This window comes from Phacochoerus africanus, chromosome 15, assembly GCF_016906955.1.
Source record: "Phacochoerus africanus isolate WHEZ1 chromosome 15, ROS_Pafr_v1, whole genome shotgun sequence".
Lineage (NCBI taxonomy): Eukaryota > Metazoa > Chordata > Mammalia > Artiodactyla > Suidae > Phacochoerus > Phacochoerus africanus.
In genome coordinates this window covers 3,888,057-3,910,284 of record NC_062558.1, presented here as the reverse complement: position 1 = coordinate 3,910,284, position 22,228 = coordinate 3,888,057, and positions in this window count along the sequence as shown.

Here is a 22,228-nt window from a genome sequence, read left to right as displayed (position 1 = left end):
TAGCTTCAGTCCACGTGGCACATCTGCTGCACCCATGCCACAGGTGATCACACTTATCCTACTTTGACCCTTGGTTTTAGGACAAAGCTCTGGCAGATGGACAAGCTAAAGGTCAAAAAGGATTTTAAACATTCTGACCTCAGATTAATTTTTCAAAGGATTCAGATTTCAAAATTAAACCATTGCTTACTTCAAAAAAATAGTAATCTCGATATTATTTTTAAAGATTTTTGTTCTATTTTTGAAATTTTATTTATTTTTTAAATTGGGGTATAGCCAATGAAAACATTTTTAAAAACATACCTTCTTTAATTAAGTTTTGGGATGTCCTTGATCAGTTTCCAAAAGATTTGATTTTATCACTTTGCTTAAGGGAAGGTATTGTTTATTTATTTTTAGAACCCATGTGTGGCTTTGCACTAGGTCTGTGAGTATTTGAGGTGTCGTTTGAAGCAATTTGATCTTTTTAGAATTTTGGTGTAACCCTAAGCATATCCATACAGTGTTTTATGTTTGTATATTCATTAGTTGCACAGTAATGTTGCTTAGGCTTGCAATTCCTTGTGATGCTGTGTACCTGAACTTATTACAAGCTGCCCATAGAAATCAATATTGTTGTTTCCTATGAATGTGATTAAATCACAACAAGACCTGGGGGCAGAATGCAATCTAGCATTTCTCTGTATACTTGATTTCAAAACTCCCATTGAAGACGCACAGCTTTTTAAATCGATCCTGTTGCCCTTTGTGAAGGGCACTATTTAAATTTTTTTTTTGTCTTTTTTTGCTATTTCTTTGGGCCGCTCCCACAGCATATGGAGGTTCCCAGGCTAGGGGTCTAATTGGAGCTGTAGCCGCTGGCCTATGCCACAGCCACAGCAACGCTGGATCCGAGCCGCGTCTGCAACCTACACCACAGCTCAAGGCAACGCCGGATCCTTAACCCACCGAGCAAGGGCAGGGACCGAACCCGCAACCTCATGGTTCCTAGTCGGATTCGTTAACCACTGCGCCACGATGGGAACTCCTTTTTTTTTTTTTTTTTTTTTTTACTATTTAAATATTTAGAGGGCACTCATAATAGGGTCCATGGACTGGGAAGGCCAGTGAGAAGATCTCCTGGGTATTATAATCTCTAAATAGAGAGAAAAATAGCTTTTTAAAATAAGGAGAAAAGCAATGAAACATGGCAAGAGATAAGGAACTGTTCTAGAATTAGCCACTGCCACCTCTGAAGGAAAAAGTAAATGGCCTTGTTATCAAAGTAATTATAAGACCTTTAAAATTCTCATTATCTGAAGCTTTCTTGATCTGGAAGATTAACTTAGCCTGAACAGTGGCTTTCAGTCATAATATTTATTTATTTATTTATATGTATTATTATTATTGCTTTTTAGGGCCACGCCTGCAACATATGGAAGTTCCCAGGCTAGGGGTCGAATGGGAGCTGTAGCTGTCAGCCTACACCAGAGCTCATGGCAAACCTGGATTCTCAACCCACTGAGCGAGGCCAGAAATTGAACCCGAGTCCTCATGGATGCTAGTTGGGTTCATTAACCACTAAGCCACAACAGAAACTCTGATTTAAACATCCTTAAATCTACTCTTCAATCCCATTATCTCTCTTTAATCTGAACTATGTGTCTATGTACACTGTGCAGAGACAGACCTGCCCTCTGGGTTCCGGGAACTATATAAAATAACAGTGTGACAACCTAAATTCTCCAAAAGGGTCACAGAAGATTGAGATGTGAATTTTAGGATCCCATTTCTACCACAGTTATAAAACCCTGTCAAAATATTTTCTATATGTTCCCCATATAACACTAAATTTTGGTTAAAACTGAGTTTCCTCTATTATCCATCACCATTACTCTTTTGTGAAAAAAATGAAGGTTTGAAATATATGAGAGGGCTCTCCCTCTTCAAAGAAAAATGTATCTTCCAGATCTGCCTACTTAGAAAAGTATGTGAATGGGATACAGGATAGAGAGACCTGTTGGTAGGTGAAAAAAATATATATACATAACTTACTCTTTGAAGATGGGGAGATGATTGTGCGAGTAAATCATGGGCAGAATGATTCATGCGTGTGTTCACCAAAATTTCCGAAACAGATCTGATTGAAATAAAGACTTCATTTGGGATTTATTAGAACTGCTGTCTGGGAGACAGATTCAGGAGGCACTTGAACTGTGGTCCATGGACTGAAAAATAGGGGAGGCTTATGAAGGCGAAAATGGCAAGGCCACAGTTAGTTACATGAATTGTTTGTCAAGAATTATAACTGGAGCTGGAAAGAAGTCAAGGTGCTTGTCAAGCACCGATTGGTTGGGATCTGCAATGGCTGCATAGTTACAAGGGGGACTAACCTTGAGATACAAGGTTGCAGCTAGCAAATGTTTTAAAAACAGCTGGGGTTCTAGGGTCCTTCACAGAAAGTTCAAGTTCTCAGTGTTAGGGATGTGAGGGAGGGGTCTGTTCTCCGAGGGCTTCAGTCTTCTTAGTAAGTAGGGAACAGGTTATTGATGGCAAAGAAGGTACTGGGGGCTGAGAAAGGAGGAGAAGATATGGGATATTTGTGTAGGAACGTGGAGACTGAACAGACCAGAGAAGCGCAATGTGAATGCCAGGCAGTGTTGAGCTGCCCATCGTATTCAGCTTCCTGGATGCCGGTGAAATAAAGACGGGGTGTCAGATGTCGTCGGTGCCAGGACTCTGGTGTCAAATGCAGAGAAGCAAGATGAGAGCGAGGGGTTGAAGGAAGGGATTCAGTGAGCTGGCAGGGCTTGGCATCGGCTTCCTCCGGAGACCCCACGGGGAGAGGGCAGCATGCTTCGGGGTGGGCAGTGGATAGTTTGTTCAGCCAATGGAGTCGGGGTCCTGCTGGGGTCAAGAACCTTGTGGAAGATGGAGGATTAGGGAGAATGACTCGGAAAAACAGAAAGTGTTGATCAGAGAACGGGAGGCAGGACATTGCCAAGGAGGAGTTCCAGTCTGGGCCAGCTTCCCAGACCCGGCCAGTCCTGGGCCAGCCCTTCGCAGCCTTTCACATGTGAGTGGATCACCTGGGGGTCGAATGAAAATGCAGGGCTGAGTCAGGAGGTCTGGGGTAGAGAGTTCGCATCTGAGCTTTGCATTTTGTTTGTTTGTTTGTTTGGTTTTGGTCTTTCTCTCTTTTTAGGGCCGCACCCGCAGCATATGGAGGTTGCCAGGCTAGGGGTCCAATCAGAGCTGTAGCCACCAGCCTATGCCAGGGCCACAGTAATGCCAGATCCGAGCCGTGTCTGCAACCTACACCACAGGTCACGGCAATGCCAGATCTTGAACCCACTGAATGAGGCCGGGGATCAAACCTGAGTCCTCATGGATGCCAGTCAGGTTCGTTACCTGCTGAGCCATGACGGGAACTCCATGAGCTTTTGGATTTTTAACAATGCTCCCAGGTATCCTGACACTGCTGATTTGGGAACTCCACACTATGTGGGGAGACTGAGTCTGGCTGTGGAAGTGAGTAGCTGAGGTATAGGGAAAACGTCATTGCCAGAGAGGAGTTCCAGTGCGCGAAAGGGTTTGGAAGAGCATGGATGTGTACTGGGAGTTCCCGTCATGGCTCAGTGGTTAACAAATCCGACTAGGAACCATGAGGTTTCGGGTTTGATCCCTGGCCTTGCTCAGTGGGTTAAGGATCCGGTGTTGCCATGAGCTGTGGTGTGGGTTGAAGAGGCGGCTCGGATCCTGTGTTGCTGTGGATCTGGCACAGGCAGGCAGCAACAGCTTCAATTTGACCCCTAGCCTGGGAACCTCCATATACAGCGGGTGCGGCCCTAGAAAAGGCAAAAAAGAAAAAAAAAGAAAAAAAAAAGAGCATGGACGTGTATTGAAGTTGCCAAAACGAAGACGCCAGTAGATGTTGGAGAGAGTTTCAGGGAACTCAGAGCTCAGGTTCAGAAATGTGTGCCAGTGGTCAGAGCTCCAGAAATGAGGGTTGGCAGGTGATTGAGTTTCATGATGTGAAATTCGAAGCTGGGAGTTTGGGGAAGCGGAAAGGGGCTTGGTATCAAAGCAGCAGAGGGAGACAGGGAGGACTGGGTTCAGGGAGGCAGGGAGGCCTGGGTTCAGGGAAGCAGGGAGGACTGGGTTCAGGGAGGCAGGGAGGCCTGGGTTCAGGGAGGCAGGGAGGCCTGGGTTCAGGGAGGCAGGGAGGACTGGGTTCAGGGAGGACTGGGTTCAGGGAGGCAGTCTCTCTTGAGAGGGTCCCAGGGGAGTTATTGCACAAGGTGATGGGCGAAGAGAATGAGGGTTTGCTGATGGATTCCAGAGGGGAGTTTTGTGGGTTTTGCGAAGGATGAGAAAGGGGAACAGATTCCCCAGGAGGATACGGGATATTACAGGGATGACCTGGGGGCTCTGGAGTTTCTCGTGGTGGCTAACAGAGTTTAGGAGATGAGTTCTGCAGAGGGATAATGGTCTGGGGGTGTGGGAGGTCGGGAAGGTGGGTGGAGGGCGATGTGGGACTGAGCTGGTTAGAAGAGCTGGGAAGGGTTGGGAGACAGTCCCAGAGCGCCTCTCTCTGGGGCGCTTGCTGCTCTGATTTCCCCTCTGTTGTGTGCCTGTGTGTTTCTAATTATTTAATCCTACTTTCTTAAAATATGTCTCGGAAAAGTAGTTCAAACTATTTGGGAAACTAGCCAAAGATATAAATAACTAGAATTCATTAGAATTCATAGAATTAAACTAGAATTAGAATTCATAGAATTAGGGAGTCCTGTCATGGCTCAGTGGTTAACGAATCCGACTGGGAACCATGAGGTTGCGGGTTTGAACCCTGGCCTTGCTCAGTGGGTCAAGGATCTAGCATTGCTGTGAGCTGTGGTGTAGGCGGCAGATGCGGCTCAGATCCCGCGTTGCAGTGGCTGTGGTGTAGGCTGGTGGCTACAGCTCTGATTAGACCCCTAGCCTGGGAACTTCCATATGATGCGGGTGTGGCCCTAGAAGACCAAAAAAAAAAAGAATTCATAGGAAAAAAAAAAGAATTCATAGAAATAAATTCTACTAATCCCCCCCCTTTTTTTTGTCTTTTCTAGGCTCACACCCACAGCATAAGGAAGTTCCCAGGCTAGGGGGTGAATCAGAGCTGGAGCTGCCAGCCTACACCACAGCCACAGCACTGTGGGATCCGAGCTGCATCTGCCGCCTACACCACAGCTCACGGCAACGCCAGATCCTGACCCACTGAATGAGGCCAGGAATGGAACTTGTATCTTCATAGATACTAGTCGGATTCATTTCCTCTGCACCGCAATGGGAGCTCCCTACTAATTCCTTTTAACAGGAATATTGGGTACTGTGAGGACCAAGCTTTCCTGACTGAATTCATTAGGCATAGGACAAGGGTGTGGGTCATGCCTCTCAGCTGCCTTGTAGCTTGGGCGAAAATAGGTACTACTTATGTATATCAGAAATTGTGAATTTCAAAGTCAAATTCAAGAAAGCCTAAGACATTTTAAAATCACTTTGATATTATGCATTCACAGTGTAAAATTTAACTTAATTGGCCCAGTGGTCACTGCATCACTTAAAATGAGACCGGAGTGCCAGGATGCACCAGACAATGGACTTCACAATGTCACACCTGCCTCCCTGAAGCAGCGGCAGAGCTGGGGCTCGATTAGGAAAGCAAGACTGGCTGACAAGGCAAGTGTCCAGAAATGCTTGAGCTGGGTCTGCCCCTTTGAGAGAGGTCAAGGTTCTAACAGGCCTTCAGCAAAGCTCTGCTCAGCACAGATGCAATCTGGCCTCAGTGTTTGCAAAAAGGATGCAAGATGAATTGCGGAGAAGCAGACAAACACAAACCACTTACATGGGCAGATACTATCTCAATGCTTTCTCAGAACTCCCCAGCCCAGATTTTTCCAAACTACCGGGTAAGAGTGTCAATGCATTCCAGGAAAGACCACCAGGAACTCACCTGTATGACCCAGCTGGGTTTATGACTTACTGGAGAGAGGCAGAGGCTCACCATAGGGAACCACGGGGACTTTCAGTAGGAGAGGATTCGATAGAAGCTGTTATAGGATTTGCACTTTGCTTGGCTTATAAAGAGCTAAGGAAGCGGAGGTTCATTCACCCACCAGAATGGGTTCCGGGAATGGGTGATGTAGGAAGAGGAACAACTCTGTGATTGGCTATCTCAGTAAATCTGATCTGTACAGAGAGGACTGGAGTGAGACAAGGGGTAATTGATAAAGAAGCACATCTCTTGACCAGTAAAGACCCAGTTTGGAGAGTTCAGGGCAGTATGGTGAGGTCACGGGCCCATCCTAATGGAGAACGGAAGAGAAAGTTCATTGGCGCACTGTGCTCTAGACAGTTGCTGAGCGCCACCCTCGGTCCAGACCTCTTTCACTCGGGGGAAGTGGGGGGACTGACGGTAGACTGAGCCCAGAGATGGGGACAGGAGTCAGGGAAGGCTGCTGGGCTGTGGAGGTGAGGAGACGGACAGCACTCTTGTGTATGCAACCCCCGGGGGAAGCCAAGGTCACCTAGAGACCTGGTTGCCCCAGCAACGCCTGGGTTCATCTTTCTGGGCCTATGTGTTGGACCACGTCAGCATCGCTATCTAAATCCTATCAGGAGAAAGTCACTGAAATTATTTTAATTGCATCCTTAGGAAAATACCAATTAATATGTAGGTAGGAAGACTCATTTTCTATTTTTCAGTGGCCCGATCTTTGCAACAGGTTTGGGGAATCCCTTTCTTTGTATGTTTTGATGGAAGGCCAAGCTGACCTCTGGCTCCAACCCCTTAACGTCTGACTCGGCTTCTTGAGCCCCTTCCTGGTCACTCAAGGAGCATGGGCCCCAGGCTCCGTCAGTCCCAGACCCGGTAACCGAGAGCAGCAAAGAAGCTTGTGCTGGTCAGCAGCAGGTGGCTTCTGTAGAGGATGGTGGTGCTGTAGGCAGGGGTAAATGCCACCCTGCAGTGCCACCCTGACCCCTCTCTCCAGTGCCTTGGAGACTGGCCCCTGTGACCGCTGTTCCTCCCTCCCTCCCTCTCTCTCTCTTTCTTTCTTTTGCTTTTTAGGGACACACCCACAGTATTTGGCAGTTTCCAGACTAGGAGGTCCTATTGGACCTGTAGCTGCTGGCCTATACCACAGCCATAGCAATGCAGGATCCAAGCCACGTCTTCCACCTACACCATAGCTCATGGCAGCACCAGATCCCTGACTCCCCGAGCCAGGCCAGGGAATGAACACTTATCTCCATGGATACTAGTCAGATTTGTTTCTGCTATGCCACAACGGGAACTCCTATGACCTCTGTTTCTTAAAACTATCACCTTTGACAAAAACAAATTATTTTCTACTCCATTAATTACTAATTTGTTTTTAATCTTAAAGGTCTGACTGCAGGTTTCCATGGAAGTGGTTAGGTTAATTAGCTTGGAATCCATAGTTGGATTTGTTTCCAGTTTGTTTTTTTTTCTCTGTGTTGTTGTTGGATTCCATTCATTCCATCAAGACCAGTGTTTTGGGGGAGTTCCCACTGTGGCTCAGTAGGTTGTGAGCCTGGCTCGTATCTATGAGCATGCAGTTCAATCTCTGGCCTTGCTCAGTGGGTTAAGGATCTGGCGTTGCTGTGAGCTGTGGTGTAGGTCACAGACACGGCTTGGATCTGGTGTTCCTGTGGCTGTGGCATAGGCTGGCAGCTGCAGCTCAATTCCCTAGCCTGGGAACCTCCATATGCTGCAGTTGTGGCCCTAAAGAGAGAGAGAGAGAGAGAGAGAAAAAAAAGACCAGTGGTTTTGGTTTAGCACCTCCTGGTAGGGAGTTCTCTGTAACCAATTAGATAGTTGACCAAAGTTTAGTTCTATCTTCCTTATCTAACAGCAGTCTACTCCTCTACCAAGAAGGACCTTATTTCTGCTTCTACCATCCATGTACCTTCCTCTTTGTGCTGCATGCACTCTTCCTTCTGAGAGCAAAACGTCTCACCTCTTTGCCTGTTCAAACCTGCTCAGTCCCATTTCTTCAATAAAATCCTTTTGCTTAGAGTTAACCGGCAACATTGATCACACTTTGTAATGCTTACTGTATTCATAACTCACATGATGTGAACAGTGGAAAGATTAACTTGGAAGACTTCTGGATTACTTTTTTTCTGGGAAGATACTTGATGATGTGTTATATGCAGAATTGTTAGTTCTATCTCAGCAATAATAAGTGCTCCCTACAAACAGAGGCATAAGGGAAATCCCTCCTCCTTCTGCAGAGCTTAGAGAATTTGAATGGTGGTCAAAAGGAAACAGCACCATAAAGACCCACAGCAAAAACTGCATCCCAGCCACGAACACTGATGATTTGATCATAAGAAGATAGCGTTCAAAAAAATCCGCAGGTTAAGATCAGCTGTGAACTAGTACCTAAAGCCTGTGTTTTGAACAAGTGTGTAACCAAGTACGTGTGTCCTGTGGTTAGAATACTTGCTATAGATGAGAGATCCCTGCTATAGAGGGTGTCAGATCATTTGACTATCATTAGGGGAGGAAAGTCCCACAACACACCTTTCTGGATTAGCATCTAAAGCTTCCAACTTGAAACAGGGACTGGACCATTAGAACCTGGTCCATTCATATGATGGAATATTATGTGATATTCACATTAAGACCCTGCATTTCAACAGATCTTGAAAAAATAATGTTGGGGGAATAAATTATGTTGTGTGTTTCACTGAATATGATTCTATTTGAAACCTAAAAAAGAATTACAGACCAATACTAGATATATACATATATATATAAAAATACATAAAACATACCACATTCATCTCTCCAAAATGAAGGGATAAAAAGAGGATTTCAGCTTCATTAGTGATATTTTATTTAATTAAAAAAATGGAAGCAAAATATTACAAAATAATTTTCCTCCTCGGTAAGAAGTATATTATTTTAATCTCTGCACGTTTATGAAGAGTAATTTTCATATAATAATTTTTAGAATCCCATTTCATTTCTTGAAGTAATTTTTTTTTAAAGGTAATTAGACTTGAGCCTCTCGAGTGTTGAGTGTGGAGCTCCAGCTCACAGAGCTCTGCTCTTAGAGACAAATGAAAATTAAGACTTGAGAGCCAAGTGGGATAGAAAGGCAGACCCTATGAGGACAAAGACCCCCAGGGCAGGGATTAATAAGCACATTTACTTTATGTCACCACAGTTTCTAAGGGCATCAGCAATCCATGACCAACCAGTGCTAGGGAATTACTTAAAGAAAATTCCTCGCAGGTCAGAGACCTCATCTTCTGGTGAGGCGAGAAAAACTAAACTAAATTAAATATGTATTAGGTAAAGAACAAAAAAGGTTAATTAGGGGCTTTTTTTAAAATGGTAAATTATAAGATTGCTGTTGTGAATTAAGCACCCTATTCCCCCCTTCTCCCATGGGTAGTCTGGCATAACAGAAAGTATAAAACTTTTTTTTTTCTTGGTTGTGCCCGCAGCCAAGAAAGTGGAAGTTGCAGGGCCAGGGATTGAACTTGCTCCACAGCAGTAACCCTGAGCAGTTGCAGGGACAACATAGGCTCTTTAACCAATTGTACCACAAGGGAACTCCAAAACATAAAAATTTTTCACCTTACAATCAATAAGATTGATTCCCTGTAATCCTAACAGCAGTATGAAATGGCTTTGCTCTCCAAGTATGATGGGACTTGAAATGGAAGAGAGAAAGTTTGTTTCAAGGAGAAAGGATGAAGAAATGTAAGTATGAAGAATAAGAGACTAGAGAATGTCCCACAGCGCCCTCTGGTGGTTGGATTTTGTGACTATGACTTTAATTTCAGTTTGGAAGTGTAGAAAGGCTGCCATGGCTAATAGAGCTAAACAGAGGCTTACAATTATGTTTGACTTTGCCAGATCCCTGGGATGATCCTTCCTAAGTTTGCTATTCATTCACTAGCCTGGCCAGCAGTTGTTTGGTATATTTCTTTTCTCCACTTTATGGTTCTTATTATACCCAGCAAAATAGTACCAAATGGAGAAATCAGAGGGATTAAGCATTTGTTTATATGAGATGAGGCCGAAGATGTTTCTCTTTGTACTCTTGATTTAAAGTTTTATGAAACACCCAGTATCCAAAAAAAAAAAAAATCTCCAATACTGTCAGAAAAGCAAGTTCCAGATCATGCTGGTATTACTCTTCTCAGTTTCCTAATCTCATCAGAAAATCATGAATGAACTGGGCATCTTAGTAAATTATCCCCAAGGCCTGGCAATGATGATTTTCTAGGCAGCTTACTTAGACTGTTGTTAAGTAACTGTTTCATCTGAAATATTGGGTGAAGATGAGAGTAAAATTTTCCCTCCACTTACCCCTATCAGCAGTGCCAGTTTCAGCCATCCTTTCTGATTGTATATAAATTTGGAGATGGATTTTTCCCATTTACTTTGGCACATCTATCCATCTAGTTAAAGGCTTTGCAGGACACAATTCTTGTGCTACTCTTTATAATTTAGATTCCTAGGTATATATCTTTCTGCCAAGGAAAAAGGAAAGTTAAATGTGACCTTGAGAACATGCTCTCTCATTCTCATTTATAAAATGGAGATAAGAATTCCTAGTTTGCAGAATTGGAGATAAAAGAAGGTAAAGCATATCACACATAGAGTGATTTCGATAAGTGGCAATACATTTCACATTCACCGTGATCCTTAGCTGGCAGATCTTTAGATCTGAAGTCTCTTAGATATGTTTTTCTCTCAACCAGAAAACCAGATTTTTTTTTTTTTTTGCTTTTTAGGGTTGCACCCACCACGCATGGAATTTCCCACACGAGGGGTCTAAGCAGAGCTGCAGCTACTGGCCTACTCCACAGCCACTCCAGATCCGGGCCACGTATGCGACTTATACACAGCTCACAGCAATGCCGAATCCCTAACCCACTGAGCAAGGCCAGGGATAAAACCTGCAACCTCATGGTTCTTAGTTGGGTTTGTTTCTGCTGCACCACGACGGGGACTCCACTATCAATCATTCTTAAGTTTGCTTTTTTTAATGTTATTTCAAATGATATAGCATTCCCTCATATTTTTAGCACAAAACAAATCTATATTTTAACTGATATTTTAAAATCATTCTTTCTCACAAAATGCTAAATATATTTAAAACATTAGGGGAGTTCCCGTCGTGGCGCAGTGGTTAACGAATCCGACTAGGAACCATGAGGTTGCGGGTTCGGTCCCTGCCCTTGCTCAGTGGGTTAAGGATCCGGCGTTGCCGTGAGCTGTGGTGTAGGTTGAAGACGCGGCTCAGATCCCGCGTTGCTGTGGCTCTGGTGTAGGTCAGTGGCTACAGCTCCGATTCAACCCCTAGCCTGGGAACCTCCATATGCCGCGGGAGCGGCCCAAAGAAATAGCAAAAAACAAAACAAAACAAAACCCCCAAAAAACATTAGTATTAAAAATCTTCCCTTTAAATAGGGAGCAAAAAGTGTTGCCAAGATATTTGAGTCTTTTTTCCATCTAGTTATTTATTTATTTGCTTTTTAGGGCCACACCTGCAGCATATGGAGGTTCCCAGGCTAGGGGGTCCAATCAGAGCTCTTGCTGCCGGTGTACACAGCAGCCTCAGCAATGCCAGATCTGAGCCGTGTCTGTGACTTACACCACAGCTCACGGCGACTCTGGATCCTTAACCCACTGAGGAAGGTCAGGGATTGAACTCGCAACCTCATGGTTTCTAGTCGGATTCGTTTCCGCTGCGCCACGATGGGAACCCCACCATCTATTTTATACTATCCAAGTATTAATAATATTTTACTTAATTTTATCAAGATATCAACAGTCGACACTTCTGGAATTTTCATTCCTTTTATTTCAGCTTTATTGAAGTATAATTGACAAAATTGTAATATATTTAACATATACCACCTGATGATTTGATAAACATAAACATTGTGAAAGGATTCCTGCCATCCAGTTAATTAACACATTCATCAGCTCGCATATTTACCTTTTTTTGTCTCTGGTTTTTTTTTTTGTTTGTTTGTTTTTGGTAAGAACACTTAAGTTCTATTCCCTTAGCACATTTCAATTCATATATTACAGTTATCAACTATAGTCATCATGGTATAATTAGATCTACAGATTTTATTCATCTTGTAACTGAAAATGTGTGTACTTGGACAAGTCTCTTCCTCGTTCCCCCATCCCCCAACTCCTGGAAACCACCATTCTATTCTGCTTCTATGAGTTCTTTTGTCTGTTTGTTTTTTAAATCCACATAAATGTGATACCATACAGTAGATGTCTTTGATTTATTTTACTTAGCATAGTACCTTCCAATTTCATTTCTGTTGTTGCAAATGGAAGGATTTCCTTCTTTTTTCAGGCTGAAATGAGTCCAGTGTGTATGTGTGCATAGCACGCATTTTCTTTATCTGTTCATCATCAGTGGTCACTTAAGTTGTTTCCTTGTCTTGGCAATTGCGAATGATACTGCAGTGAGTATGGACCTACAGATATTGCTTCAAGGTATTACATTCATTCCCTTGGAACGTATGTCTGGAGTGGGATTGCTGGACCGTATGGCAGTTCTATTTTTATCTTCTTAAGGAAACTCTATCCTGTTTTCCAAAGTGGCGGTACCAATTTACACCCCCACCAACAGTGCCAAGGGCTTCCTTTTCTCCATATTCTGCTCATACTTGATATCTCTTGGTTTTTGGATAATAGCTATTCTGAGAGGGGTGACGTGATAGCTCATTGTGGTTTTGATTTTTATTTCCCTGATCATTAGTGATGTTGGGTTTCTTTTCATATACGTCTTGGCCATTTCCACGTCTTCTTTGGAAACATACCTAGTTTTTAAAAATTGCCAAATTTTGTGTCTTCTCGGGTTCCACTTTACAAAGAAAAAATTTCAATCTAAGATTTTTCCTAATAGTTAAAAATTAAACGTGTGTTCACCTTTTCCCTTTCTTTTTAGCTGAACAGTAAAGGGCATTAGAAATACAACATGTTCCTGGGAAATTCTTCACTGAATGATTTCTATTACAAGATGTAAATGCAATCACTGAGAAAAAAAACCCAACATTTCTAAATGTAGCAAATATAGAATGTATTTATACTAGGGGACAGATAAAATATGTGATATTTTGAGTTCCTGTCATGGCTCAGTTGAAATGAACCTGACTACAATCCATGAGGACGCAGGTTCAATCCATGGCCTTGCTCAGTGGGTTAAGGATCTGGTGTTGCTGTGAGCTGTGGTGTAGGTGGGAGACATAGCTTGGATCTGGCGTTACTGTGTGGCTGTGGCATAGGCCAACAGCTGCAGCTCTGATTCAACCCCTAGCCTGGGAATCTCAAAATGCTGCAGTGCAGCCCCAAAAAGACAAAAAGAAAAAAAAAAGCACGATATTTGTCGGTTTATCTGTTTTGCTTGGGAAGCGATTCTTAACCAGGTACTACAATAATAAGCAGTTTTAAAGAGTTATAATTGGCATGTAATGTAACAATTTAGAAAGTTACTCTTATGAATGAATTGCAATAAACCACTGTGACAAGACCCCATACGTGTAAACTAAAAATAATGAGTGTGGGCCTAATCAAGTAGTCTGATAAAAAAAATGTTTTATTATATTGGTCTTGGCATTTTTTACCTTTTACTTTTACTTTGCTATTGTTTTTATTTTATCTTTCTCATACAGTGAAACTACATGGAATTAGAAATTATGTCAGAATTTTTTTTTTTTTTGATTTTTAGGCCTGCACCTGCGGCATGTATCAGAAACTCTTATAGTGGTTCTTTCTGTGAATAATTAATAGCACATTTAGATCATGATTCATAAGCTTTATCAGAAATAAGATCTCAGATTCAAGTGTGTATCAAGGCGCTTTCCTTTTTGCAAACTGGTTCAAGTTGTGGCACTGTTAAGGGAATTCTCAATTCAAGTTGACTTAAATTTTGATTGTAAGATAAAAGACGAATACTTTGGAAGAGTTAAGCCTGCTGAGATTTTTGTTTTGTTTTGTTTTGTTTTATTCGGTGGAAGCAGACATAAACATGGTAGCATTTTCTTTGAGGAGAGCAAGAGAGGACTGACAGGTCCACGTTAACAAGCTATGGAGAGGTTTTCTAGAGAAAGAAAGAAGAATGGCTGGTCAAGATTTGCTAGTTTGAAGTAGTACAAGGTCCTAACCGCTATGCATTTTCAACTGTGGACACAGAAAGACTGGAGTCTGTATTTCGTTTTTGTTTTTCTCTACATGAAAGAGTCACACACTGAAAATATAATGTGCCAAGACCATCACCTTCAGTTTTCAGGATGGTCTCCCCAAACAAAGCCACATATTTTTAGGAAAGTCTGCTTGTTCTTTAAGTGCCGTTTTCTTATACAGTTTGTATTTCCCTTTGTTGATATATCTGGGGAAACTTTTGGGGAGATTTAATTCATTCCATTCTGTAGTTCAATGAACTCAGTATTATCACAGAGCTATCAAAGACCACCTGCAGCCTCAATAAAACAGTTTAAAAGTAGCTGGTGTTGCTGTCACTAATCCTGTGATGTGATCTGAGAGCAGATGTGGGTAGTATTTTATGAAGGTTAGTTAAGTATTACAGCTGCCATCAATATGATTAGTAGCAAGAATTATTGCGCCTTAACTGAAGACTGAAAAAAAAAAAAAAGATGACGAAGCACTCTGTCCTGTGGAATATTTTATAATCAACTGATAAAATAAGATCATGCCATGTGCATGAATTATGACCTAAAGATAATTAAATTACATTTGATTGTATGACCTGTTTGATTGGGTCATTAGTTGAGCTAGAAAACAAGATACTGGATTCAGAGTCCACCATTTGCCTTGTGAGTGAAAATTCCCTAAATCTAAAGTCTGTATTTGTCACTTGTTTTGGATATGAAGTTTCACACCTACCTGGATAGACCTGGGCTGCCTGAATATTTAAGTACACCAAATCATCTAGTGTAACCATGTCCATTTTAAGCCACCAATTAAATTATGTTAACCATAAGTAATTTTACACATAAGGAGCTCTTTAGGTAAGAAGAGGATTGTCAAGATACAATTATTTAAATTATATTTTCAACTTTTAGTATTTGACTTTACAGTTTGTTCCGGATCAACTGTGGTATTAGCCTCATATTGGAAATATATTACCATGACCACTTAATAAAAATACTTTATCAAGTAGCCCACATTTTGCATAATATATTTTAAAAACTTTGTCTTTTCTGGAGTTCTGTCGTGGCGCAGTGGAAACGAATCCGACTAGGAACCATGAGGTTGCGGGTTTGATCCCTGGCCTCACCAGTGGGTCGGGGATCCGGAGTTTCCATCAGCTGTGGTGTAGGTTGCAGACGTGGCTCGGATCTGGCATCACTGTTGCTGTGGTGTAGGCTGGCGGCTACAGCTCCAATTGGACCCCTAGCCCGGGAACCTCCATATGCCTCGGGTGTGGCCCTAAAAAGACAAAAAAACAAAAACTTTGTCTTTTCTGAGAATGATGGCCATATCTTGAAACCTATGCATGTGGCTCTTTTGAAGAACTTTAAAGAGCTTAACATGTTGTTTAAGTTTTATTGTCACTCAAAAAGGTTTTAAATAGGTGGAAAAAGTAAGCAGTTCATTGATTCATAGGACATTAAAAATCTATTATAATTAGCGACAATTTTTTTTTTTTTTGGTCCTTTTGCTATTTCTTTGGGCCGCTTCCGCGGCACATGGAGGTTCCCAGGCTAGGGGTCGAATCAGAGCTGTAGCCACCAGCCTACGCCAGAGCCACAGCAACGCGGGATCCGAGCCGCGTCTGCAACCTACACCACAGCTCACGGCAACGCCGGATTGTCAACCCACTGAGCAAGGGCAGGGACCGAACCCGCAACCTCATGGTTCTTAGTCGGATTCGTTAACCACTGCGCCTCGAGGGGAACTCCTAATTAGCGACAATTTTAAAAGCTGAAGAAGAAACCACGTTACATTAGTACCTTAATGGTTTGGGAGAGAGAGAAAAAATCTCTTGTTCGATGTCAAATTGTCAGCAATTGCATACCAACAAATGACAATTAAATTGAACTGCTTCCCATGCAGCTCGGGTGGCCAAAGGCAGACAGAAGCAGCGTTCACCACACGGCCTGCAAAATGTGGTTTTACATGGTTCACATAACGACAATATCAGTCGTGGTGCAGGTCAGTCATGGGTTTAGATGCGGATAAGGTTGAAGAAAAGTCATGATCTAGCTGACCTAGAGGACATAAATGAAATGTGGAACAAAGGACAATAACTCTTTTATGTCCATTTTCAGGAAGGTAACTTAGTGAGAAAATAGATAATTTAGAAAAATAATGCAGCTTTGTTTTCATCCATCACTTTACAATCTAGCTACACATAGATACATACGCTCCAGACATAGACATATGTCTCACGATGAATACATTTTTAAAAGATTTTAATTTTTTTTCCATTGTAGCTGGTTTACAGTGTTCTGTCAATTTTCTGCTGTACAGCAAGGTGACCCAGTCACACATACATATATACACTCTTTTTTCTCACATTGTCATGCTCCATCATAAGTGACTAGAGTTCCCAGTGCTATACAGCAGGATTTCATTGCTTATCCATTCCAAAGGCAATAGTTTGCATCTATTAACCCCAAATTCCCAGTCCATCCTACCCCCTTCCCCTCCCCCTTGGCAACCACAAGTCTGTTCTCCTTGTCCATGATTTTCTTTTCTGCGGAAAAGCTCATTTGTGCCGTATATTAGATTCCAGATATAAGTGATCATGATTAATAAATTTAAATGTAACATGTAAAATGGTAAATAATTGCTCCACCAAAATATTATTAGTGACTAAGAAAAGTAGCTAGCACAGATATTTAATTTAAATTCCCACTCAGCAGCCAATGGGTTTTGTTAAATTATTTAATAACCTGAGGCTAATGTATTAGTTGTTTCCTTATGTCAGAATTTTAATTTTGGTGTATCTATTATAGTTAACCAATTAAAATGGTGTCCTTTTTAATTTAATTTTTTTTTTTGCCTTTTTTAGAGCCACGCCTGTGGCTTATGGAAGTTCCTGGGCTAAGGGTCGAATTGAAGCTGCAGCCGCTGCCCTACACCACAGCCACAGCAACTCGGGATCCGAGCAGCATCTGTGACCTACACCACAGTTCATGGCAATGCTGGATCCTTAACCTGCTGAGCAAGGCCAGGGATTGAACCCACATCCTTATGGATACTAGTGGGGTTTGTTATCCCTAAGCCACAACAGGAATTACCTCGTTAGTTTATATTTTTTGGAAGTATAGTTGATTCACAGTGTTGTGTAAGTTTCTGGTGTACAGCATAAAGATTCAGTTATACATACATATTCTTTTCTAGTATGGTTTATTAAAGGATATTGAATATAGTTCCTTGTGCTATACAATAGGGCCCTGTTGTTTATACAATCTGTATATAATAGTTTACATTTGCTAATCCCAAACTCCCAATCCAATCCTCCCCTGCCCCCCTTCATTTTATCAATCACAAGTCTGTTCTGTGTGACAGTTTCTGTTTGATAAATAAATTCATTTGTGTCATATTTTAGATTCCACATATAAGTTATATCCTATGGTATCTACCACCTATGGTATCAGAAAGAGATCATTTAGTATGATAATCTCTGGGTTCATCCATGCAGCTGCAAATGGCATTGTCTCATTCCCTTTTTATGGCTGAGTAGTATTCCAGTGCATAAATATACCACATATTTTGTATCCATTCATCTGTTGATGGACACTTAGGCTGCTTCCATGTCTTGGCTATGTAAACAGTGCTGCTATAAGCATAGGAGGGCATGTATCCTTTCAAATTATAATTTTCTCCAGATAGATACCCAGGAATGGAATTTCATGGGATTACAGGATCATGTGGTCGTTCTATATTTAGTTTTTTGAGAAAACGGTACTATTCTCCATAGCAGCTGTACCAATTTACTTTCCCACCAACAGTGTAGGACGTTTGGGATTCCTTTTTTATTTTTCATTTAAATTATTTATTTATTTATTTATCTTTTTCAGGGCTGCACCTGCAACATATGGGAAGCTCCCAAGCCCTAGCTTGGGAATCAGAGCTATATCTGCCAGCCTACGCCACAGCCACCACAATGCCAGATCCAAGCCATAGTTTGTGGCAATGCTGGATTCTTAACCCAATCAGCTAGGCCAGGATTTGCACACCCATCCTCACAGACACAGTGTTGGGTTCTTAACCTGCTGAGCCACAACAGGAACTCTTGATCATAGTTTTGGATTAATCGAGATCCATTGCCCTGATTGAGATTTTATTTTGCATAACAACTAGCAGCCTTTTCCTTCTATATTTGACTTTCATCAAACTGCATTTCCAAGTATTATATACTTGTACCCCACACTGTCTTAGGTATGTAAGTTTCAGATTATCATAAATCTGGTGGACAACATGTTGTTTGGCCTCCCTGGCAAGGGCTTAGGTCAACAGTGACAACAGCATTGAATTATCATTTTAAATAATTGCACAGACACTCCTGTAGAATGAAAGATCATAATTTATTGCTTTTATCAAAACTTGTGATATGTACACATTGAAAGTGTTTATACTTTTATACGTTGGGAGAGTTTCCACAAGCTTAAATAATTGAGATAAAGAAGTCATTAGTTATGCTACAAGGAACACATCCTTGACCTCATTCTGAAACTAAACCTAGGCAAGTAAACCTTTATCATGGGTTTCATTATACAGAAAAGAAAAACAAAACAACAACAAACTTTAAAAATTATTGGAGTAGAAAAATATTTTGATGTATGACTGAATTTGAGGTATAGCAGAAATTATCACAATCTTATAAATCAACTGTACTTCAAAATAAAACTTAAAAAAGTCAAAAATTAAATTTAAAAAGGAAAAATATTTTGAGGAAAATTTCTAAGCATTCATATTTATTTTAGAATTTAATAATATTTCTATTTGCTGAGACGGAAAATCCCCTGAAAACATAAGCAACAAACCAGGCTGGTTGCCTGAGTAACCAGCCCGCCTTGGAGCAGGGATTAACAGTGAAATGAATTCCTGCAATGGCTACAGCAGTTGGACAGCATGGGAATAGCACATAAACATCTAGCAGAATCCCTTGTAAGACTGGGGAGAGAAACTGTGTCCCTGAGGGTGAATTACTCTTAAGCCAAGTACCAACCCCTGCTGGGATCAAGGACAGATATGCCAGCCCTGGGTTCCTGCAGGATGAATTATGTCATGTGCCGCCCAGGACAGACCCACTTCTTCAGCACTTTACAAGAATTGATCACCTTGAGCTTTGGCTGGTTTCCAGGAAACAGGTTTCAGTTTCCAAAGGGCCATTTGTGCTTTGAGGGAGGGCAACTCCCCCTTGAGGCCATACTACAATGGGCCAGCCTCCCACGCTTTCTTTTTGCATATTCAACTTTGGTTATAAGAACAGAGGCTGACCTCGCAGATACTGTTAGTGACCTTGAAAACTGCTCATTTTCAAACTAATGTAAACTTGTTACCTAAGAAACTTCACAGTATCTAAGGAATTGTGGAGAATTACACATATAAGTGTTACAGAAAGCATTTTACGGAGTCTGCAAAGGTTTTTCCATTTAAATTAAGTGCTTTTGTATCTTTGCAGTGTCATGGCTTATTATGCTTTATACATATTAGTCTTTTTTTAAAGCTCTGTTTCTAAATTGCAATACTAAATTGCAATACTAAATTGCACTAAGCCCAGTGCTCGAATTCAAAGTTGTTTGATTGGCATATGCACATTGAGGCATATGAAATGATTGGCCAACGTGGACTTGCTGTATAGCAGAACTGTACCCAATATTCTGTAATAATCTATGTGGGAAAAGAATCTGAAAGAGAATGGATATGTGTACATGTGTGACTGAGTCATTTGTTGTACAGCAGAAATTACCATGACATTGTAAATCAACTATACTTCACTCAAACTTAAACAAACAAACAAACAAAACACCCAACAACAAAAGTTCTCCCCTATCTGGCAAGTATGGAGAGTAGGCGACCACACGCTCACAACTGTCTCATCCCTTTCATGGGCTTGTACAACATGCCAGACATTTCTGAATACCGAGCCCCGTATTATCCTGTAACCAGATCTCTGAACTGCTATACGGATTGCAGCTTGTTCTAGAAGAGCCATATGATTTTCCCTAATGAGAGGAAGGAGGAGGCCAACCTGCTTGGGCTGAAAAGGTGAATTCTGCATAGGTCAGAAGAAGCTTTCAGGAGCCCAGCCTCACAAACATCAACTTTCCAATCCTGGGAGAAGTTTTCCCTTAAGAAACCTCTGCTCTCAGTTCCCTGGACCTGGGGTCTCCTTATCCTCCTCAGCCTAGAGTCATGCTATGAACTGGAAGTGCCACCTGAATTCCAATGTGGCAATTGCTGTTGATGGAAAAGGTGAGCATTCTTAGGTCTAATGTTTCGGGAACAAAAAAGAACTTGACCTTCCTCTTGAAGGTTTGATGTGATCCCTTCTATAAGTTAATTAAGAACCAGGATTTAAATGCTCAAATCACTCCGAGTTGACATTTCTTTACTTTGTTTAAACCTTGTTGACTTCTCTCTAATTAAGTAAAAAAATGTTTATTGTAGTTGACATACAATGTTCTGTTAATTTCTTTTGTACCAAAAAAGAATATATGTATTTTTTCCTCACACTATCCTCCATCATGTTCCATCACACGTGACTAGATATAGTTCCCCGTGCTATACAGCAGGATCTAATTAATTTTTAATAGCCATGTTATTTTCAACAACTTCAATATATTTGTCCTTTACGGCTTAGGCTCTTTTTTTGCAGGAGAGGAACGGTGAGTAAAGAATTGAATCAGCATGGTGGCTCTGGTCTTGGAAAGACGTTCTTTCCGTGGTGGTACCCCACCTACATGCAGAAGATGGCATTTGGGTATGAGAACCCCAGGGGCAACCAGACAACTTGACCTCAGGGACACTTGTGCTTGTACTTCCTGAACTCATCTTTCCCCCTGTTTGTCACAGTTGCCCCACCTCCACCACAGGAACCGCAATCACTGTCCTTCTCCTGGATTCTAAACAGGCTGTCCTTGGTGCCAGGGACCTAAGGGCTTTGAACATCCTAACGGTGCCATGTTTACAGTTCTCATGGTTTATATAAACTTAGCACTCTCAGTGGTTTATGTGGCCCTGCCTCTTTTCTTCGGCTGATTTGGAGACATGATGAAGGTCAAGGAAAAATTCAAGGCAATTATTCTGATTCCTCTTCAATCCATTCTTGCTCCATGTTAGGGCAGGTGGATGGTACAAGTTGCTGAGTGGGGGGTCATAGGCCTGGCTAGGTTTTATTTTCCAGACCTGAGGACACGGCTGGTGTCACCTCAGTCTGTGTCCTCTTTTCTAGAGGATGGGCCTTTGGAAAATATGGACTAAGAGTAACCCCACAGCTCTAATGCAGAATGTTTGTCTCTGTCCCAAAAGCAGTTTAATGAGAAGCAAATTTTTAATAAGACAGAACAACCACTTGTTTTTCTGTAAATAATACTTTACAGTAAACAAACAGTAAACATGATCAATAGGCACTTTCTTTTTTTGTCTTTTGAGGGCCACACCTGCAGCATATGGAGGTTCCCAAGCTAGGGGTCAGTCAGAGCTGTAGTTACCAGCCTGCTCCACAGCCATAGCAACACCAGATCCGAGCTGCATCTGGGACCTACACCACAGCTCATGGCAATGCTGGATCCTTAACCCACTGAGAGAGGCCAGGGATTGAACCTGTGTCCTCAAGGATGCTAGTCAGATTCGTTTCTGCTGAGCCACAATGGGAATTCCCATAGGCACTTTTTAATTAAGATTGATCTAGTTGAGCTAAATAATTATTCTGAGTATGTGGAACCAAAAAGAAATGAATGATTTCAAAACGCTTCACTACGTCATATGAATATTTTTCTTTCCGTAACCACCATCCCATAACTTATATTTACATTTTAATAATACATAGCACATTAGGTAAAACTATAATGTAGAAAAAGAACTTATAATATCACCCTCCTAAAATTTGTAAGTTTTTTTTTTTTTTTTTCCCACACCCAGGGCATGCAAGTTCCTGGGCCTGGGATTGAATCCACACCCCAGCAGAGACCAGAGCCACAGCTGTGACAACAC